At 38.0% G+C, this 21,771-nt stretch overlaps 1 protein-coding gene across 6 annotated transcripts in view; it reads right to left on the bottom strand.

The window, feature by feature from the left end:
• Positions 1-21,771, bottom strand: part of Src64b (Tyrosine-protein kinase Src64B) — a 46,849-nt gene that overhangs the window by 11,439 nt on the left and 13,639 nt on the right. The window contains exon 1 of one of the 6 annotated variants that reach the window (XM_071699776.1): positions 166-721. The exons of the other annotated variants lie outside the window; for them this stretch is intronic. The gene's annotated coding sequence lies outside the window, so the exon portion shown is untranslated. Of the gene's footprint in view, positions 1-165; positions 722-21,771 lie in introns of those variants that run through there. 6 annotated transcript variants of the gene reach the window in all.

Genomic DNA, 21,771 nt, shown 5'->3' with positions numbered 1-21,771 from the left:
TGACTCAAGGTATTGATTTAAATTTCATTTTTTAATATTTAATAGTGTATAACTCATTTTATTCGATAAAAAAGAATCCTTTTTATCTAAATTTCGCGGAAAAAAATTGTGTTCTTATCGTTTCTTTGTACGAGATACTGTGCGATAGGATTGAATCATGTATACCTTCCCGTTGAAATCCCGGGAAAATCGCTGCCCATTGTTATCACTTTTATTTCCGTTTGCGATGTCACGATACAACGAAATGACTCTATCCGGTCTCGCATGATAAAGTATAAACGACGAACGTTTTAAGAACAGTGCGACGTGAAAATTTACCGTCCGACGACGCCGTGTGTACGGATACTAACCGTAAGGATAGATCGTAAAAGCGAGAGCGTTAGTTATTCTCGCCCGATACGAAGTCTCCCTCTTTCTCTCTCTCCCTCTCTTTCTCTTGAGGTAATAACTTTGTTGTTTTCCTATAGAACAACTTCCCACGTCGCCGATATACTTAAAGCCACAAGGCGTAATCGAATGTCTTAATAACATTTAAAGCCGACAGCGGAGCAGTGTAAATTGTTTGTCGAAGCATTATAAAGTACCTCAAAATCACTGAATATTAATTTAGGATCGATTTTCCCAATATCGTAACTATCGTAAATAAATCGTGAACAGATTTTTTTTAAAGTTCTTCAACACTCGATTAAATCTCATAAATAATTTAAATAAATAAATTCCATAAAATACAGTATTTCTTTTTATCGCACAGAGAAAACAGCTGAAACCTTTGTGTCGGAAAAAGTAATTACGCAATGTGCCAATTAAAATGTATAATAAATTATTACCGTAATTACATTTAGTAGCCCGTAATGTGATAACATATTCAATTATTTCTATAAATTTGGTTTTTATAAAATAATGTTTATAACGGTAATATCTTTCTCTCTTGGTCAGATCCGTTCAGAGAATACTTTTGCCTTTCAGCTATTAAAGTAAAAAAATGCGTGCACGCTCCTCCGTTGCTAATTTTATTTTCGTACTAATCGATAACGTTTACGCGTTCGAGGTACATAAAGGAGCAACCACAAAGATTGCGAGGTACGAGGTAGATCATCGCGCGCGTTGAAATTAAAGGTAAAAGATGCCGTATATGAATCTCACTGACGCTACATCTCATTGTCAGTGGAAACATAAATGCGTCATCTTTCGCAGCATTGACTAAGTCCGTCAGCTAAGGTTTCAATTGGTGAGACACCTCATTGAAGTTGAGTCTTCGTGAAGATCAATAAGGGAGGGTTCACCTTCCAATAAACTTATTAACATTTTTTCATATAAATTATTGCGTGTATAAAAATGTAATATGTCTTTTGGAAATTTCTTCTTGTTGACAAAACAAACGCATGGAGATCGTCGCGTGAATAAAGTTGGAATCTAGCGACAGGTCGCGTGTTGGAATTCGCAGTTCGAATTACGGGATTCAAAACTTCCCGGTGTGACATGACGGGAATCGCAATCCATTGCAATATCTTATGAAAGGGTTGAATCTTGCGGTTCGATTTCCGATTCCAATTCGTTGGCCTGTAATCCGCCGTTTGATTCAGAGAGTTTAAGGTTTAATCTGAAAATCGTTTGATCGTTAAAACAATCCGGATTCAAATTCTTTGTTTTATATTTCGTCGTATTTATAAGACGCTCAAAATTTTATCACAATACGAAAGAAGATAATGTAATAATAAATTTATCTTTTTATGTATACTTGTACTCTTTAAAAAATATTTTATTTTATGCTTAAAACCTAATTATATTTATATAAGTAGATAATAAAAATAGATTCACAAAGTGCTTAATATTATTATAACGTCATTATTTATCAAATGACTAGCAAAGACAGACGTACGTCTTTTTCGATTATTACACAGAGAGAATGAATTTTATATACGAGCATTCTGATTAATATCTACCATAATAAACAAATATGAATATCTATTACAATAAAATATATAAAATATGTTTGATCAATTTTACTAAAATATATAGTAAAATTAAATAATTGTTCAAAAATTACTAATGTGCTTGGTAATTTTTATTACGTTTTTTGTAAAATGTCTTTTGTATATATAAAAAATTCCTATTGTTACCGATAATATTTAATTGGTTGCCAAGTTGGCCCACATTTGTAGTGAATTTAACGGTAAAATATAACGAAAAATTCTCTCCGTGTACTTTTTAAATCAGAAGGTTTAAATAAGTTGAACTTCGTTGAGCAGTGTAATTAGCGGATTTCCGTGAAAAAAATCCTTCGTGACTATAGGAGCGGAAAAGCTGGTTGCGAATTATAAGAACTCGTCTCTCTTTCGCCCGAGCCAATGTTCCTCGATCACGAAGCAAAACGGAAATGCGTTATTGTCTACTTTTTCTCGTTGCTTAGAGGCAACACAGGCAAAGAGTCTCGTCGCGCGACAATGCGCGCCGTGTTCCGGTGTTGCGGAGCCGAGAGGACGTCCCTGCCTTCACGTTTTAATCCTTCGCACTATCAACTCTCCTTCTCGAGAAGCCCGTGATTTCGCCAAGCGTGTAAATCATAAAACATTCATCAAGCTGGCGTGCCGTGACGCCAGCTAGCGAGGATGAGGTTTTGTTGTGCGGCAAAACGCACGCCGTTAGATCCTGTTTTCGCACCAATCCTTCAAACCGAGGGAAAGAGGGAGAGAGGGGGGGGAGAGAGAGAGAGAGAGAGAGAGAGAGAGAGAGAGAGAGAGAGAGAGAGAGAGAGAGAGAGAGAGAGAGAGAGAGAGAGAGAGAGAGAGAGAGAGAGAGAGAGAGAGAGAGAGAGAGAGAGAGAGGACACTTGCTTCTTGCTGAATCCTCTAACAATAATATATTAGATCCTGACGCGCCACTTAACAGATAAGTTCACTTGAGAGGTTTTAGTCGGAAATTCAAGTTGACAGCGCTTAGAGCAATATCATGATAATAATTATATTTAATAATTATAATTGTAATTAATAATTATACCAAAATAAAATATTAGAAGTCGATTCCACGCTAAAGAGCGGTAATGCAGAAGGTTTACTCCTTTTTACATAGCTCAGCTTATATAATAATCCTTGCAGACATGTAACCATCGTCTTTCGTTCGACGTTACTTTGTATACGGACGCGTAGTTGATGGCAATGGTCTCTCAGAATTATGTCAAACAGACAAGAGGTAGTGTCAAAAGCAATAATAAGACTTAAACTTTCGCTCCGCGGTTCCACATCGGCGCGCAGCTAACTAGAGGAAATGTACCTTTATCATTTCCGACATATATACACGTATACACACTTACGCAAAAGCATGCACACGTACACGTAATAACACACCAATAACAAAAAATAATATTCCACTGCAGTGTGTGTCGGCTGCATTTTTAGTCGAGCTCGCGGACAATGGGGGATGACAGGTGCTTTCAGGGAATTTAACGAGTATACACGCCAGGAAAAATTCCCACCGTGAATTAATGTCGCGGGCAAGGGAGGGAAAGAAAGAGAGTAAAAGAGGGAGTTTAATCGCGTATGGTTTCCGCGGGGCCCTAGGCAGCATGGGGGCCCCGATACGTGGCTGTTTCACGGTCGTTCCGTCGTTCCCGCGCGCGAGGACTTAGGCGAGGAGGAGAAGGAGGAGGAGGAGGAGGCCCGACCGCCAGGAGCCATGACTGACAATGAGTCACGTAAGCCCCGTGAGTCACGGGTGCACGACGTATATACCACTTCTCGGGGGTCGAAGAATAGACGTCGTTAGATGGCACCGATCTGGGAGAGTGCTCGGCGTAAGTGAGGCCGCGCGCGAGTGCCATGCCGTGGGGGCCTCCTCGTGTATCTGTGTAAAGGCCTCATCGTGCATACCCCTTGTCCATCTCCTCGGTTACTGACCCACAATGCGACATATGAAAAATAGAATGCCCGGAGGATATGAGTCGTAAAAAGTCAGGTAAAAGTGCAGGTAAAAGTAATTTCCGGTTCTCAAATGTCGAGTGCCTTTTTGTAACGTAAACCGAAGTTGCAGATACACGATGTAATATCGTCGATAAAGTCGCCGTTAAGATCGACACTTATTTCTCTTCTTACTTCAGTAATCTTCAGTAATCTCTACGGGTTTTATCCCCGTTCAAGTCGCTGAAGACGATGCTTTAATAATTTCTAAAGTGTTGTGTAGGTACGTCAATGTTTTCTTGTCAAGATAGGATTATTACACGGAGAGAATTTTTTGTTATATTTTACCCTTAAATTCACTACAAACTTGGGACAACTTGGCAACACCAAGGAATTTTTAAAATATACAAAAGACATTTTACAAACAACGTGGTAAAAATTACCAAGCAGATTGGTAAATTTTGAAAAATTATTGAAATTTCCTAGATATATTTTAGTAAAATTAATCAAACATATTTCATATTTGAATGTAATAGATATTAATATTTTTTATTATGGTGGATATTAATCAGAATAGCTCGCATAAAATTCTTGGTGGTACATGTTGTCCCACAACTACCATGATTTCAGGGTAATGTATCTCAACGCGTATAATTATTATTTAATTATATCACAGAGGAAAGGAATTTTTCTCTCGATCGAGGGGATTATTTTAGAGGACTTCGTTTATATATATATATATATATAATTAAATATCTTGTACAAATAACAAGCGACGCCAAGTGGAACGGGAAAGCTCGCGTATTACGAGACCCTAGGGCGCCATCCCTCCCTAGATTAAGGTATCGGTAGCCAAAAAATGGATACGATAGTCCTGGGAGGGTCTTATATAAAATACTGTTCGTTCCGTTTTGCCTCCTCGCTTCGCGCGAATTACGTATCTGAGTCTGTTGGAGCGGCAAATCGCCTTAGTTCTCTCTTTTGCGCACGCCGCGCCGGACTATTCGATTTCATTTTTCTCCTTATCCTCGCTCGATATAAGCACGGGGAAAGCCGTAGAACGCGTTTTGAGATACTCCAAGGCCTCGTCCGGCAGTTAAATGGGATCGACTTCGCCTCCATTCGTTTTATATCCTTGCCAGCCAGCTTGCTTACCTGCCCGCTTGGCATCACCGAGCGCACCGCGCCCGACGTGTTTCGCGAACGTATACTCTTCCTCTGTGAAACCAGACGCTCCCTTTGGCTTTACCTTCCGCGCAGGCACGTGGAAAAGTCGGAGAAATGCGGAAAATCTGAGAAACAATCGTGTCCTGAAAGGATCCGCGCGGAATCCGAAGCCGAAACTAAATCCCTTTTTTAACGCTTTTAATCCGACAGCGGTATTTAATCGTAAATCTTCAAAGTTAATTTAAACTTTACGCTTTATGCGCGAAAAGTAAATTAAAAGACAAAACATCCAGTTTTACGTTATATCCCTAATAAGCTTAGTTTATAAATTAAAAAAACTCAAAATACTGTGAAGAAATTTAATATATTGATAGATATTAATTTCCTTCACAGTAATTTGAGTTGTCTGCGTAAGACATATTTTAATTATTTTTGTTGAAGATAATTTAAAGATATCTCGAATACATATACATCATAGATATTTTTTTAATTTCTTTCAAAATATTATGATAAAATAGTTGTCTAATTGTAAGTCTTATATTACTAAACCATATTATATGCGCTATTTACAAAATTATTTATTCTAATTTTTTTCAATATTTTTCCTATTATTAAAATGTTTACACGTTGAAAAAATATTTGCTGGCGCATTTCATCGAAATCGTTTATCATAATCTGCTACAAACTTCTTCTGCTTTGTGTTGAATAACTGAGGGGCTCGTGGCGTTTGACGTATGAGACTCGCAGCGTTTCTAGGAGCGCATATTCCGAGAGAATTATAAACGACTGGATGGCCAGCCTTCCAAAGGCATATTAAGGATTCAGAGAGTACCGCATGGCTTGCCGCACGTTCAGGCATATAGATGTGAGGAGAAGCCATTATATTGCGGCGTTACGATCTACTACCGGCGACCGATAGTTCTACATAGTATATATATACAGAAGCCGGAATACTCCGAAATTTTGCTCTCCCACAGACACTAAAATCTACGAAGTTTGTTACTATCATCACCGGGCTATCATCACCGGCGCGTCGTTACACTTTACGTGTTAATCATAAAGCTAATGAATTGCCCGCAAATTACCGTGTAATACAGAGTGTCCCAGATCTAACATGCAAGTATAGCCGCCTTCATACCGTCTTAGATTCCTTGGAAAGTTATAGACGTATAAAGACAAAATTACCTAAATTTTTTAATGAAGCAAAACGATAATTGAGAGTCATCTAAAGTGATTTGATTAATTGGCAGAAAGCAGTCACAGAATGTCGCGTGTTGCGTGAAATCTCGAGTGAATTTTTCCGCACAAGAAAAGAATTAGAAAAATTGTTAATTATTTAAGGTATATATAAATGTACCAATGCCGGGACACTTAAGATTTATGTCTGGACACCTTTATCATTTTAGTTTTTAAATAAGTATAACGCGAATTAAAATGAAAGATAAAAATATAATACAAGAAAAATATTTTTATCTTCGACTCTTTGAATTTAATTCGCGTTATAACTTATTTAAGGACTAAAATGATAAAACTACCCAGACATAGGTACGTGTCCAGACATTGGTACATTTACCTTATTTGATGTTTTAAATGTAATTAAAGCTAAAACAAAACTTTGTTAAATATTATTTCCAGTTTTGAACGACCAATAGTGCTGCATTAAATTTCAATGATTTACAAATAAAAAACTGTTAGAATTAACTTCTATATTTTATTCTAACAATACACCTTCAAATTTTACAAAGATATAACGCTATATTCTCGCAAAACATTTTATAACATTATATATAAATTCTTGTAATTTTCCACATATGTATATTCCTCTTGTTCACATTGCACAATCCGCGCGCGTATAATATTCAAATAGGAATTCATAATAATTTCGTCGTTTAGAAATTCTCGATAATCGACAGACTGCCATTCCAGATTACCCGCGCAAATCGGGCGCGCACGAATCGGTTCGAATAATCATTAATAATTTAAAGGTCTCCACGGTCGATAAGCCGTATTATCCCGTCATTGCGGTCGAATGCTTAAGAATGGACTTTCACATACCGTCCGGTATCGGCGGCCCCAGATCTAATCGCGGCAAAATCTTATATACGCGCGGGCATAAGCGGGCAGGCGTGCAAACGCGGCCAATGTCGAGAAGGTGTCGACACGGCACTTTGCATTGCGTCGCGGCACACGCATGTGACGCGACGGTGCGCCCGTGCAGACGCGTTAAATCGATCCCTTTACCCAGACTCCGAGTGTCGCGATTAACTTCGCGACAGCGAGCAATGAGATACGTGGGGGAGGGGGGGGGGAGAAAGGATGCAGATAAAAAGGGGGAGTACGATCGAGGACGAAAGGAAAGCCTCGAGCAAGGACGGAATTAGCGCGTAACGATAAGAAGGAAAACGTATAGATACGAAGTAGAAATGAAGTGAAGGATCTTTTAAGCACGCTTTCTTCACCTACATGGAAAATTATCATTAAAAGAGAGCAATTTTTACGAAAATGGTTGATTGAGTAATTAGAATTGAAATTAGAATTAAAAATATATTTATTTAACTCAGTCTTTTCGCTTTTTTAGAGGCGAAAGAAAAATTCAACGTTAACTTAACGTTAATAAAAATATAATCTATTAATTAAAATATAAATTAAAATGTAATTATAATACTGATAAAATTGCTATTGCGTCACCGAGAACATTTTGCATAAGGCTTCGTAGATTCTAACTACGTGAAAGGCTCAAAAGGGCACGCGGGGCAATTTCAACGACGCGGGGGTGGCGCGAGATCTACAACGTGGGGTAGACGTCTCTCTCTCTTCCATCGGGCCGTGCTAATGCTTCGAATCTGCTCGGTCTTCCGGCCAACGCGCCGACAAAGCTTTGATGCCCTCGTACAGTCGGAAAAAAGCTCGAGGAGAAGACTTTACGGAAGGGGATTGTCGGCACCGGAAGGGAATACAAATAAGTAAGATTGAAAGAAATCGTAATTATAATATTACACGTTATCAATAAAAACTTTTATTCGACTTTTGTACAAAAACCATTTGTCACTCGATAGAATATAAAAAAGAGAGAAACCTACGCTTTTATTAACTTCTTTAGATATTTATTTAAATAACTATATCTAGACGAGATAGAATAGGGTGCGAACGAAACGATAGCGTTAAATTCCCCGGCACGTGCAAATTATGTGTGCAGCACGTTTTTCGACGATATACTTTTCGTGACGCTCGCGCCGTACGTAATAAAATTGACCCGCGCGTTCGCACCTTAATAAAAGAGCACGCGGCACGCAATTGGCGAGTAGTCGACCCGATATCTACGTTACGCGTCGTAACGCTTCGCGTCGTGAGTTTTTCCAATGCGGCACCGCACGTGCGACATAGCCGCATAATGCAGCCCCCGTTTTCCCCGTGCTGCGTGCCCACACGTTGACGCCGAGCGGAACGTTCTCATGAGCGCGAGAATGCATCTCGCGCGCCTCCCGTCCCGACCGACGCGACGCTACACGTGACGGTTGCTACACGTTTTTCGCGTTTCCGCCCGTCGGATCGGATTTTCCATATGCATCGCCGGGGAATATATCGTAAGGACGAATATACGTACGCGGGCGCGAGGGCGCAGGGAAAACTCACGTCGAGGGAGGGATCGATCGATGCGCTCTCGCCGGTTCGCCCGGAAACTCCGTCCAGAAATAAGCCGACGAGGGAAGAAGACGACGATGGGGCGGTGCGCGACGACGGCGGTGGTTTTTAAATGATAACTCATGCGAGAATTTGATCGTCAAGGACGCTGGTTTATTTTTTTCTTTTCAGGGTCTAGCGTGGGCTTTTCGCTCCATTCCGTTCCGCGATTCACTTCCGAAACGGGATTATTTATTCATATAACGCGCGCGCTTCCAGCTATCGATTGACGCTCGACACTCTGTTGTGCCGGCGACTAAAAAGAACCTAATGACACCCTACTTTCGAAATTGGAATAAATAATCGGGTTTCTTTTTAACCACTGAATCTACTTTGCATACTCCCGTGCGAAATAATTATTGATTAGATAATGAGATAATTACCTCATAATTGCTTACTAGGTTTTTATAATTTATGACGGCTCGCGACAGCTGCGGTTATTTGCCCCAATTATTTACCGTTATTGCTATCATTATTATTATTATTATATATTTTGTATTTTATTATTACTTTGCATATATATTAATATCTCCGTTGTATTTGGATTAATTTTATTACTTGTAATGCAGTATTATTATCTTGAGTTTAATTTTATCAGTTATTGTAATCAGCATCATATCTTGAAAAATATGCATATTACTAGTGATTGCAGTATCCTCCCTCCTCTTTCTCTTCTCCCCCCTCTCGACGATTCTTAGAATTATATCAAACTTGAAACAAGTTTCTTCTCCCAAACAAACTCGTTGAATTCCCATTAAACATTTCTCCGGCTCTTACGTTGCATTTCGTAACTGCACGTGCTCCAGTTGTATATTATTTATATCTTACATCTCCAGTGCATTATATATTACTAGCAGTCGCAGCTCTTTCTCAAGTGTCCTCGACATTATTTTAAGTTTGAAATAAATATTTTCTTCCACTCGAGAGAAGTCACCGAATTCTCGCGCACTTTACCTCCCTTAAATTATTGCCGCCACGTCGTAATAGCGTTATATACAGTACGTTATATACAGCTGGCGTTTTTCGTCGTTTTATATACGCGGCATTACGCGTCGTTTCCGAAACGAAATGGCCATCGTAATTTCCCGACTATAGCGGCATAGCGCGTTCGTCCGAACGCCGCGCGCCGGCCCGTCGTGGATCAAATCGGCGACTTTCAGGTTTCTAGAGCACTTGGACGCACCGCATTTTAAAGGTCGGCGCCCTGTTCTCCCCCCTGGCGCGACTAGCTTACACGCTCGTCGCTCGATATCCCGAGGCTGTTGTTAGGTCGAGCTTGAGGAGACTTCCCGGCGGACGTGAAAACTGCAGCACAATCCACTCGCCGTCAAGATAAGACGGCTCTTGTTAAGATGAATTAACGAAAATTATGCAATCGGTATCTCAACGAGAATGCATGCGTCTACCTTTCTTCCCCGAGAGAAGGTTCTCGTCCGGACTGAATAATTTACGATTTACGAAAGAAGTCGTGCAGGCGTGTATCCCCGAATTATAAATACGATGTTCAATCTCAGTTTTAAACGGGAAATGTTTCGAGTTTTAGACGTCAATAGCTTTTTAAATGCGCTATTAAAATAATTTCTTGCAAATTAAGCTTGAAGAGTGAAAATGCAGAATAAAATCTCATTCCACGTTCGATTGTAAGTAAACTTTTAATAGGCTTGACAAAGTTTAGCAGACTTTTAATTTGAAGTTTAGTTACTGATGAGATTTAAACTCTTTGGAGTGGGATGTATTGTAGTGTTCTTCTTATCTTCCAATACGATAGATTTACATGATAATGCTATATAAAGAATACAGAATATATATATATATATGATATCTTTTTGATATATCACCTTACCAGCTTACTTATAAGAAAAAGAAAGAAAGGTTTCCTATGTCGATATTATTAAATAAAAAAAACTCTTACTAGAAAATAGAAAGTTTTTTGATAAATCGTCGAATCTTATACGCGAAGATTTTATCGTAAAATATGAAGATAAATTAGTTCTCCAAGAGTTGACATAAAAAATTATAAGTTCGCGATACTCAATCGCTTTTCGCTGAAAAGAAAGTCCACGTCAGATTAATTAAAGGACATTGTAAATCTCGTATTGACGATTTCCGAATATCCCAATGTATTTTTCATTCTCTCTCTTAGGTTCACGCGATCGTCATTTGTGTTTGACCCTCTCGACGATGCCGTGTGAAAGACTCGTGAGTAAAGCAGGCACTTCGAGCCGAGACGACCGAACTATTGATAGTACTACCAACGTGGCCTTTGAGAAATTCGTCTCGGCCTCGCTTTCTTTTTCAGGCGAGTCTATTTGACTTTCGGCGTGGGTACAAATATATATATACGTCTGCTCGCGTTCTCTCTCTCGTCGCCGTAGATTCTCTAGTCTAGCTTGAGAATTCCGATTAACTCCAGTTTGACGCGAAAAAATCCAGGCTTTATTCCTCACTGACAGATGCATAATACTCGTGTCGCTATCGTTCATTCGCGTCGGATCGTCCCGGCCGTGATGCAATGCAGGTAACGGCTAACGAGCTGCGAGAGACGTTTCTATGGGATTACGCTTCGTAATACCAAAGCAGAACAACAAGATCTCGTATTTCAAGAATAGGTCTATTAATTATGTTTGTGAGAGATTACTCTCTAAGGAAAAGATTGTGTATTACTTGTTCAGTGAAGTGTATCTGAAGGAACTTTATTCGAAACTTTATATTTTAGAAAGCTATTATTATATATTTTATGTATGTGTGTGAGAGAGAGAGAGAGAGAGAGAGAGAGAGAGAGAGAGAGAAAGAATAACCTGCTCTAAAAATAAGCTTTCTCAGGTTTATGTATAATTTTCGTTTGAGATTTATAATAATGTAGAATTGACATATGTTTGTAAGATGACATATTATGTAAAATTGACATATTTTTTTAAAATGTATCCGAGAAAAATATTTTCGAAATTTTTAAAATATTTTTTAAATAAAATAAAAGCGGCGACTCTGCCGTGACACACTCAGTGTGCACGTGATATATTGCACGTTTTTGTAATATCGGGAAGGCGTATGCACGTTGTCTCAATATATATGGAAAATCGATTTTCTAAATTACCTGAATGCGGAAATTTATTGATAATTCCGATAAAGCATGAAATTGCCTCTGGTATGTTGCCGCGCCGGTTTGGGCGTAAATTACACCCACAGTCTGACCATTCCCAAGTTAAGTACGTCTGACACGTAGCGGTTAAACATATTTAAGACTACAAGCAAGGATTAATAAATACCGAAAATTAAAACTTAGAAAGAGAGTCGGGAACTTTGCATAACATGTAGAAATTTAAAACTTTAGGAGGTGCTAATAACCGTTAATTAGTATATTATTAATTGCTAATCCATAATAAGTACACATATTATTAATTAATGTTAATTATTCAGGATATTACTAACAAGCATATTTAATCGGGCGCGGAAAATTTGATTAAAAATGCAGGGCTCTATTGAGAAAGCGAAGGATCTAATCACTATCGATAAACATTGGCAACAACAGAGGGCTGAACGCGTCAAGAGTGTACGTTGTTAAACCGCGAAACTCAATCACGAAAATTCACCGAAACTGGGCCCACCGAAACGAGTTGTGTACGCGCGTTTCAGTGTAATTACGTTCCCCGATATTGTATTCTTGGTCGCATTAGCAGCTGTGATTTTCGATAGGGAGTGTGTCGCGCACACAAGAGAACGCGATCGATAGTTACAATATGGTTGCTGTGTATATGTTACATCGCGCGATACCGTAGGTATACGTTGATTTAACACCGAGCAATACGCAAGCAGACTTCTTAATTAGTACCCTCGTATTAAAGATGGAGTATAATTTATCTACTCCGTGCGCGCAAAATTAATATTAACTTCAGACATCGCGACGTAACGCGTATACGGAATTGTCGCTGCGCGTTTCCGCCGAGTATCGTGCCTCGGCAGCATTAAAATTACACGACAAATTCGGCGGAATGAGCATAGCTGTAATTCTGCAGACAATTAACAGCATTTTCTGGGACAGCTTCATTTTGTACTAGGAAGTGACTTCAAAGCAAATGAATGTCTGCTATATCATATACAAACATGAAGCAAATTCAAATGTAATTAGAAAGAGAAATTGTTACGCAAAATTTCATGGTATGTTCGCGAAACGAATATGCGTTCAACGGAATAGTGAAATAACATATTGATTTCTGGACGGTCGCTGCAACCGTTGTTATACCGGTGTATAATGAATAATTTACTCCACAATGCATAATTTTTAATAATCCTATTTAAATTCAAAATTTACACGCATATAAAAATAAAAATATAAAAAAGTATATGTGTATAAAAAGATACCATATATGAAATATAAAAAATATAATAAAATGTATAGGAATATTTTAAAACGGCTGTGGCAGTATTCAAAATAATACAAGCTTTTAATATGAAAGAAATTTATGCACATTCTTGCACTACATATATAAATTCAATATTATCAGATATATATATATATATATATATATATATATATATATATATATATCGTCTTTAATGTTACTACATAAAGTATAGAACATTCGCGTTAGAGTAAAAGGGCTTCATCTGGTATATCTCGTTTGAGATGTTTTAATATTACATTAATCAGCAGAAGGGCGCACCGAGACGCGATGGGTCGTTCGCGCTTGTTTACCGATAGTTCGACAGGAAGTTGAAGCGGCGCATACTTTAGCAGGGCAAAGGCACCGCGAGAGCTTCAACAGATGTGTCGATAGATCCGCGTGTTCATAACCGCGAGTGAGCGTACAAACGAGCGGAGCTCGTGAGCTTCCTCGTTGCCGCACGAGAGACGACGATCCGGAGTTACGGCCCTGGAAAATCGCTCCGCTTCGGCCGAGAGAGAGAGAGAGAGAGAGAGAGAGAGAGAGAGCGCGACAGAAACGTAAAGGGTGGTTACCGTGTGTGCCGGTGCCGGTGCCGGTGCCGGTGTCTATTAATGTCGCGGGCCTATTTCCGGATATATCTCGTGGTTGCCGTGCGAAAATTTACCTCCCTCTTGCGCGGAACGGAAATCGATCGATACCCGGCGCGCTTCACGGCGCTCGCGGTCGAACGGGGTGAGATGGAGCGCGAGCGCGAACGAGTGCCGCGCCGCGCCGATTCCGTAATGAAAAAGAAGAAACAAAAGGGACGACGGCCAAAGGAGAGCGTAGACTCTCGCGGGAGACCATTTGGACAGGATTGCTATTTCCGTGGCGCATTCCCGAGCCGAAAGCGACCGTGCATCTTAATTCCCAGTAATTATTGTGTAGCATATTATTAATTAATTAATTTGAAACCATTTATAGATCGAGCATCGTATTCTTGCCGAACATTTAAAACTGGAAGTACACACAATTTCTATTTCGGGTATCAGTTACTCATTTTCTTGTTATATCTCGCGTTGCATAAAAGAAAAATCGGATAACAGTTATATATTATATCTAAATTGTAGATCAGAGATATTAAAATAATATCTTTAATAAAGAAAAACACATAATGTACTTTCTCTTTAATTTAATTTACAACATGAAAATGAATATTTTATATGAAGCATATCTTATACTAAAAAATATGTAATTTGAATAATATATATGGTGGAACAGATGTTCCTATATTCATGGTTTTCGGTCATGGCTTGTCACTTTCAACTTTAGTTTCATCTATTTCTATTTACATTTAGCTCTTACATTTTATTTATCATCGATTATAATTTTGGGGCGGGGTTATTATACAAACGTGGTATTTTACATATCAATGGTGAACATACTTTATAAGCGAGACTCATGAACAGATCATACAGTCATCTATCGATGTAATCGATGAAAGAGGCGATTTCCGGTATCGCGTAGCACGACTGGATAAACGCTCGTGCTCCAGAAGCTCAAGATACATTGAACGTGCGCGCGGTATATCGGATAAACGAACAAATTGCTCGATTGCAAGTCGCGGCACGGCCGATCGATCGATGCCGCCGTGGAGATTTCACAGTTACGGGATGCATCGCGAGCAAGATTTCAATTTTATCTCGTTGCCATCGCGCGAGTACATGCATTGTGAAACGCAATATTGCATTAAATAATCAAAAGAACACATATACCTAAGATACCGTGTGGTGGAGGCATATTTATGAGAATTGTTTGCGATAAATTTCAGTTATTTGCAATGGCTTACATTTTGTAATGTATGCATATGTATGTATATATGTACATATATGCGAATTGTAATATGTATCAGGAGGGCATTCTGCATTCAGAGTCGACTAGCGCAATTTAACTTTGTGGGTACTATATGAATTCTGATTAGTCCTCCCATGCTTGAAAACTGCATTTTGTTCTATTTGACATGCAATTCAATGCGTAAAAAATACTTGGCGGGAGATAATGCTCCCTCTTGAAGACGAGCGAAATGATGCTTGGAAGATGATTATACGCGAGAAAGAATCACACCGAGCACTCTTCGTAAGAGAGCGAAAGGACAAGAATGCGTGACGTAAAACTATGAAGAAAACAACGCGAGAGATAATTTTTATTATCGCAAAAGGGAGCGTTGTTGCGTAGTCGAGAATGCATGGGGCAACGCAGGAAAAGGAAGAAGAGAGGATCGGCGGTCGGTATATATTTTTAAGTGATCGCAGCTGCGGTTTGCGCCAAGATTAGATAATACGTTGCTGCGTCTCGTGTCCCGACAAAATCCCGTGTGCATCCTGCTTCGATGAACATGTATCTCCTGCGAGAACAACTCGACGAAGGGACACTCTTTACGAAGGGAAAAGATCTGATTATGGGGTAAAGTGTAAACTATTATCTTGGATACCAGCACATTTATAGGCAAACATATATAGTAGATTGCTTTAAAGACCGATAGTTCTAATAAGCAAGAATGTAAGAATCTATCAATCGTGCTATTTTTTGTAAGATAAATTAACGAGATTTTTTTATGGTATTTTGTTAAAGTTTTAAACATTAAGATAAATATATTATTAAGAATTAAATATATCATAAGAGAATTTTTAATTAAGATGCTGATACGCTTCTAATATCTGAAACGCTCTAGCAACATCTTACGAAAGTTCCTATCAAAAGAAAAAAAATTCCATACGAATAAATTTAGTATTCATCAGTATTCATTACTTTCAGCAATTCCTATTTAATTTTGAAAAAAATGATTATCAATGCAATCAAAAAAAATTATGAAAAATTCGGTAAAGGCATGAGATGAACGCGATCGATGCAAACCAGTGAATGTTATATGTCAATCTCGGACACATCTTATTGTCGAAATAAATTGCGTGCATGAACCATCGAAAGTGACGGCAAAGGGTAGAAATCGGACGAGGGAACGTGGACGACGGTGCCGAGAGATCATCTTTCGGTCGTCGTTAACCACGTGCTGCCTGACATCCATTTCTCTAATCAACGGGGAACGAGGGGACCAAACAACAGCTCTCAACACGTGGCGCGCAGATGTGCCCCTGATGGGTCAGTATTACCAGTTGTGCGATTGTATGCCTTTCATGCGCACGCGAGCATGCATATCAACCCTTAAACTGCCTTAAAGCCTATATAGGGTAAACTCGGGTAAGATGGCCATAGAGGAAAGATGGCCAACCTATGTTCTTTCAATCTAGCTCGCCATGAAACATCGAATGAACATGAGTTGGCCATCTTTCCTGTATGGCCATCTTACCCGAGTTTACCCAAAAGCTTTTTTTGCTTTGAAGTCTGGTTAAATCAAGAAAATATGATAGAGGATATGCCGAACAAGTAAATAACATTTATTTGTACACTTTACTCGAACAATTTGTCAAATATTCTCAATAACATGAAGGATATTTTATGTCTACTATTTTGACACGCAAACAAATTACTTAAAAAGTACAAGTATATTTAAAAACACAATATTTTTTCTTTTTTTTAAGGTTACTTACTTTTAAGGTTCCTTACGTGAATATATAGTGCAGCAATTACCGCGACACGATTCGTTTGAAGAAATCGCGGCCAACGCCGATTTAAGGGCTGTTAACCCCGCAATGGATGGGTGACGAAATGGGACGCGACTGGGTGAAGTTAAAGTCGAGTAGCGATGTCTCAGAGATTCGAAATGGAAAATCACAAGGGAAGGTGGATCGTCTACAACGACGTCTTGAGCTGTTTATTTCGGACGTGATATACGTGTGAGACGTTGAAAATACTTCGAAAATAGATATATCGTAGAATATATATCCATGCTATTTATATATTTCCTTTGTTTGAAATGCGACTTGTCATATATATTTTATTATAAACTATAGAGAGACATGATATTAGTCAATAAAGACAAAGCAGTCCGTCGTTATTCTTATCTCATTGTATTTTTTGCTAAAAAGTTGACTCATATTACGTATATACTTTAAATTTTGTGTATCCACAATTTATAAGAAAAAACGTTAGCTGAATATGAAAGTGAATTAAAACAAAAAGATATTAGATGTATATTATTACGTCTTTATATTTAAAATACTATGAAACAAAAAGAAATTTTTTTTCGTTTAAATTGTATCTTTTTCTTGTACCTATTCCTTTTAAGGATTTTGAAGATGAAACACATAATTCTGTTATACCTACGACCATGTTATAAAACATGAAGTAGCGACGATCCTTTGATGGAGTATTAATGATATCTCCGTAATGATTTTCCGTATCGAAAAATTAATTTTTCCAAAGTCGGGTGCCAGATTCACATAGGTGTATTAATGTGAAAAGTTTCCAAATTACCAAGGGAGAAAAAGCTGATCGATATTTCTCATACGCCATTTGTCCTCTCTCACTTATGTACGCTTTTGATACTCGCGAAGTATATCTCGTGTCATCCGCGCTCTCTCAACGTCATTCGGGGCCAATGACTTACAGCGCGCGTTCCTTTGAAGTGTTTGCCTATGTTTTATTTATTCCCCGTCCCGCGTACCCCCGCGACCTGGGCCGCATCTCGACCGAATTCTCGTTCTTTGTCCTCTCATCCGCGCACAGGGGATACAAAAAGATCCCCCGGGTAATGCTTCCCACCTGAATAATGCTCGCGCAGTCTCCGGCGAGGCTTATAATCCAGAAACATTTACTTAATTGAAAATCACGTAATTAACACGCTATCATGCCGACATTTTTTTATCCGCGTTTATCTCGTCTATTTATTTAGACAACTATAAAAAAAACTATAACTCCTCCTTTTTATCTTTATAATGTCTTCCATCGGATAACATTCACATTTGACTTTCTGTGGGGTCTATATACAAGTTTGATGCGTGTCTTCCGTATGCGTAATATACATCTCATCATTAGCTCTGATTACCCATATGGAATCCAATTGACGTCTGACCTACAATTTCGTAATTTACTCAGTGCAATTTCAGCGCGATTTAATCCCTGATGTTATAGAAGAAGTCGATACAATTAGTAATGAAGTTTCTCAGACTCTATTTATTTCTTTTTAGATTTTTTCAAAAAGTCTTTTGAATATATATGTGTGTATATATATATATATATATATATATAATTAACATTAACAATATGTAATTAAGATTATATATTGTATATACATATAATGCTAATTACATTGTTTTAATGCTAATTACTTATAATGTTAATTATATTAGTGTTAATTACTATGTAACGTTAATTGCTTTTATTGATTAATCATCTAATAACACAAAAAATAGGAGAAAAAATATTATTACGTTGAAAAATTAATATCTTCAATTTCATTTATCCGTACAAATTTCACGTACAAATAAAAAGTAAAGTTTCAACTTTAGCTTTATGAAGTTAAGTTTTATGAAGTCAGAGACATTCCATACATCTCTTATTGTTAAGATTTAAGTTTTACTCGCGCAAACTCAAACAACATTTAATTCAAACAACTACAGAAGAAGAAGCTTGCTTTATTCTCTCTATTTCTTTTTTAAATAGTATATCAATATAAAAATAATCTTCTGAAGAAGTTGAAAGAGAAAGATATTATTCAGTTATTCAAGGAGTTACGCAGTGAAAATTATTTCATGGAAAAATTGTCTCGCTTGGAGAGATTCTCTTCAAGACGGCTAGTTGTTCGAGGGAAGGTGGAGAAAGAAAAAGGGCAGGCAGCATGAATCGTCGAATAAAGAACGAATAAAAGATTGCCAGCTGACTCGCGTCTGTCGCTGAAATCACCACCTCGCCGACGAAGAAATTATTGGCCACGCGGCCGATAAAATTGAGCCGCTCTTTCCCCCTTGCTTCTTTCACGCTCAAGTGCGTCGATCCAAGACCGGATATCGATCCTTGATTCTGGTTTCGGGCATCTTTCAACGACTTTTGTACAAATCGCGAGTCTTAAAGATGAGTATTACTGATGTACTTAAGTTTGTATACTAAAATATAGAAAAGAAAATCTGTGTATTTAATAATTGTTGGAAAAGTTTTGGTTTACTGACGTCCAAGAATTATTATCTATTTACTCTATCGTAATGTTTGATTTAGAAATTCAAATTATCTTTTATGTACAGACTTGAAAAGAGCGTAATATTGACAAGTTCAGATTTCGCCATAGAAAATGCGCATAGAAATCTTTTTGTTTATTCCTGACACTATAAATCCGACAGTTGGTATAAAATATGTATTTTCATATTTATAGTATTTGAAATAAAAACTCATTAAAATTATGACGAAATTATGACGTTTTCATCTTTCCATCTTTCACTTAAAGTAAATAAACTCAATGCACGTACAAATCCACGTATATTTTTTGCTTATAAACGTACTGCTGATTATTAGATTTAATTGTAATTATTTTTTAATGTTTTAATTATTAAATACAAAGATTTTTTGTAAAAATAGATAAATTTCATTCCAAATTTTATCCCCGTTAAAACTTTAGACTTTCCTACATCGCGACAGCGACCTTTCTTAAGTGAGATGTACTTCGCCTCGTATCAACGTCTAAGCATCGATACTAGGTCACCGCGACATGGTTCGATGAACGCGATGTTCACATAAGGCCAGTTTCTTAAGCTCGTGAAGAGCGCCTAAGCAAGCGCATTGAATACCGATGAGTCCTTCGCATTGTCAAGTAACGTTCCAGTTCCGCTTACGCATTTTTCACCCGTATACGACAGAAAAAAAAGAGAGAGGGAGAAAGGAGACGAGAGACACATTTCACGTGCCATACGTCTTACGTAGTCGATTCGTTCGGTCAATAAATGTATCGTTCGATGCCAAGAGAAATCGGTAATTTATGAACTCGCTTCAGGTATAACTTCACATTTGCACCATATTTACACCTTTTTTTATAACCATAATATATTATAATAATATTATAAAATTATTTTGTAAGTAGTGTAGCATGGAATAGTTGCAGGATGATGTTTGAGATATTCAAAGAAAGAGTAAGTGCATAGTTTGTGAAATAACGCAGCTCAAAACAGGAACAAAAAACACATTCATAAATAAAAACTCTTTGAATGAGAAAGATCTCTGCTAAAGCGGAGGAGCACGGACTCATAAGTTATTATGTACTTAAAGTCGTCGTAGTCGTCGCTCCAACAAGTCGGAGCTAAGTAAATTCGCCTTTTCTGGCATTATTAAAGATATAGCTATATATAATCCAAAAAGGGACAGCGCGGATTGCTTATGCCCGGCTTACTTCGTTCAACTGTCGATGCGACCAAACCGTCATTCTACTCTTAATCCAAAATGCACCGCAAATACCGTGCCCGCATAGGAAACTGCGCGGCGTGTTTCAATGCTACGTCATTAACAGTTGGGAAAGTGGTCCCATCGTTCTGCACCTCTTTGTTCGCCGCCGTGATTAAACTTCGTCCCGGCGCTACTTTTACGCGCCGTTGTCGTTACGCTCTCGATTGTCGCGTACAAGCGCCGGAGGTTCGCAAATTCCGAAGCCTTAACGCTCGTGCGATAATCAAGAATATTCGCACGAAAGGATTGAGTGTTCTGGAATTGAAAGCCCACAGCGAAATGCGATTACCCTGCACGATTCTTTATCTATCTCTATCGCTATATATATATAATTATTTGATAAGAAAATACTTTATGAATCTAATAAGGTAAAATGTACCAATGCCGGGACGCTTAAGACCCTGTCTGGACACCTTTATTATTTTAGTTTTTAACCCTTCGTAGATAAAGTGGGGCTTTAAAGACCCGGTTGATATTTCAATTTTGAATTTTTCGGAAACTTTACGGACTCATAAAAAAAACCCAAACAAAAATCAGGCATATATAACGGTATAAATAGATCCTTAAAGCCTTCGAAAGTATACTTGAATTTTTTCAGATTTTCTATGGCACTATTACAGCTTGAAAATCTTAACTGGCCTAAAAGACCCACACGTTCGACGAAAGCAGCAAAATTAAACATGTTCTGCGAAGGGTTAAATAAGTATAACACAAATTAAAATCAAAGATAAAAATATAATACAAGAAAAATATTTTTATCTTTCATTCTTTGATTTTAATTCGCGTTATAATTTATTTAAGGACTAAAATGATAAAAATATCCAGACATAGGTACGTGTCCAGACATTGGCACATTTACCTTAATGTAATCGTAAACTTACGTACTTTAAGAAATTTTAATTTCGATCGTGATGCGTGTATTTATTTTTTCGTGTACAATTTAAAAACTCCCAAAGAGATAATTATATCGTATGTTCGAATTGTTCTTATGTACAAAGGGGAAGGTAAAATAAGAGCGGACTCATTAAAACTGCGCAATTAATACTTTAAACTGATACGAGGAAATCAAGATCATGTACGATATCAATCTCCGAGGGCGCAACAACAGCAATTTGATAGCGTTTCCACCCCCTCCCTTTCGTCGGAGCCTGTGATCATTTCGCGTCCAATTATTTCGCGGAGGCGCCTCGTTACTGGCTAAAATCGGGGAAACAACGAATAAGTGGCGAGAGTGAGTGAGAGAGATATATATATATATATATATATATATATATATATATACA

Source organism: Temnothorax nylanderi, unplaced genomic scaffold (genome assembly GCF_030848795.1).
Source record: "Temnothorax nylanderi isolate EJ_2023f unplaced genomic scaffold, tnyl_v1.0 TNYL_tig0019_pilon, whole genome shotgun sequence".
NCBI lineage: Eukaryota > Metazoa > Arthropoda > Insecta > Hymenoptera > Formicidae > Temnothorax > Temnothorax nylanderi.
Note: the sequence above shows the minus strand (reverse complement) of the source record. Positions and strands in the feature narration are given on the sequence as shown.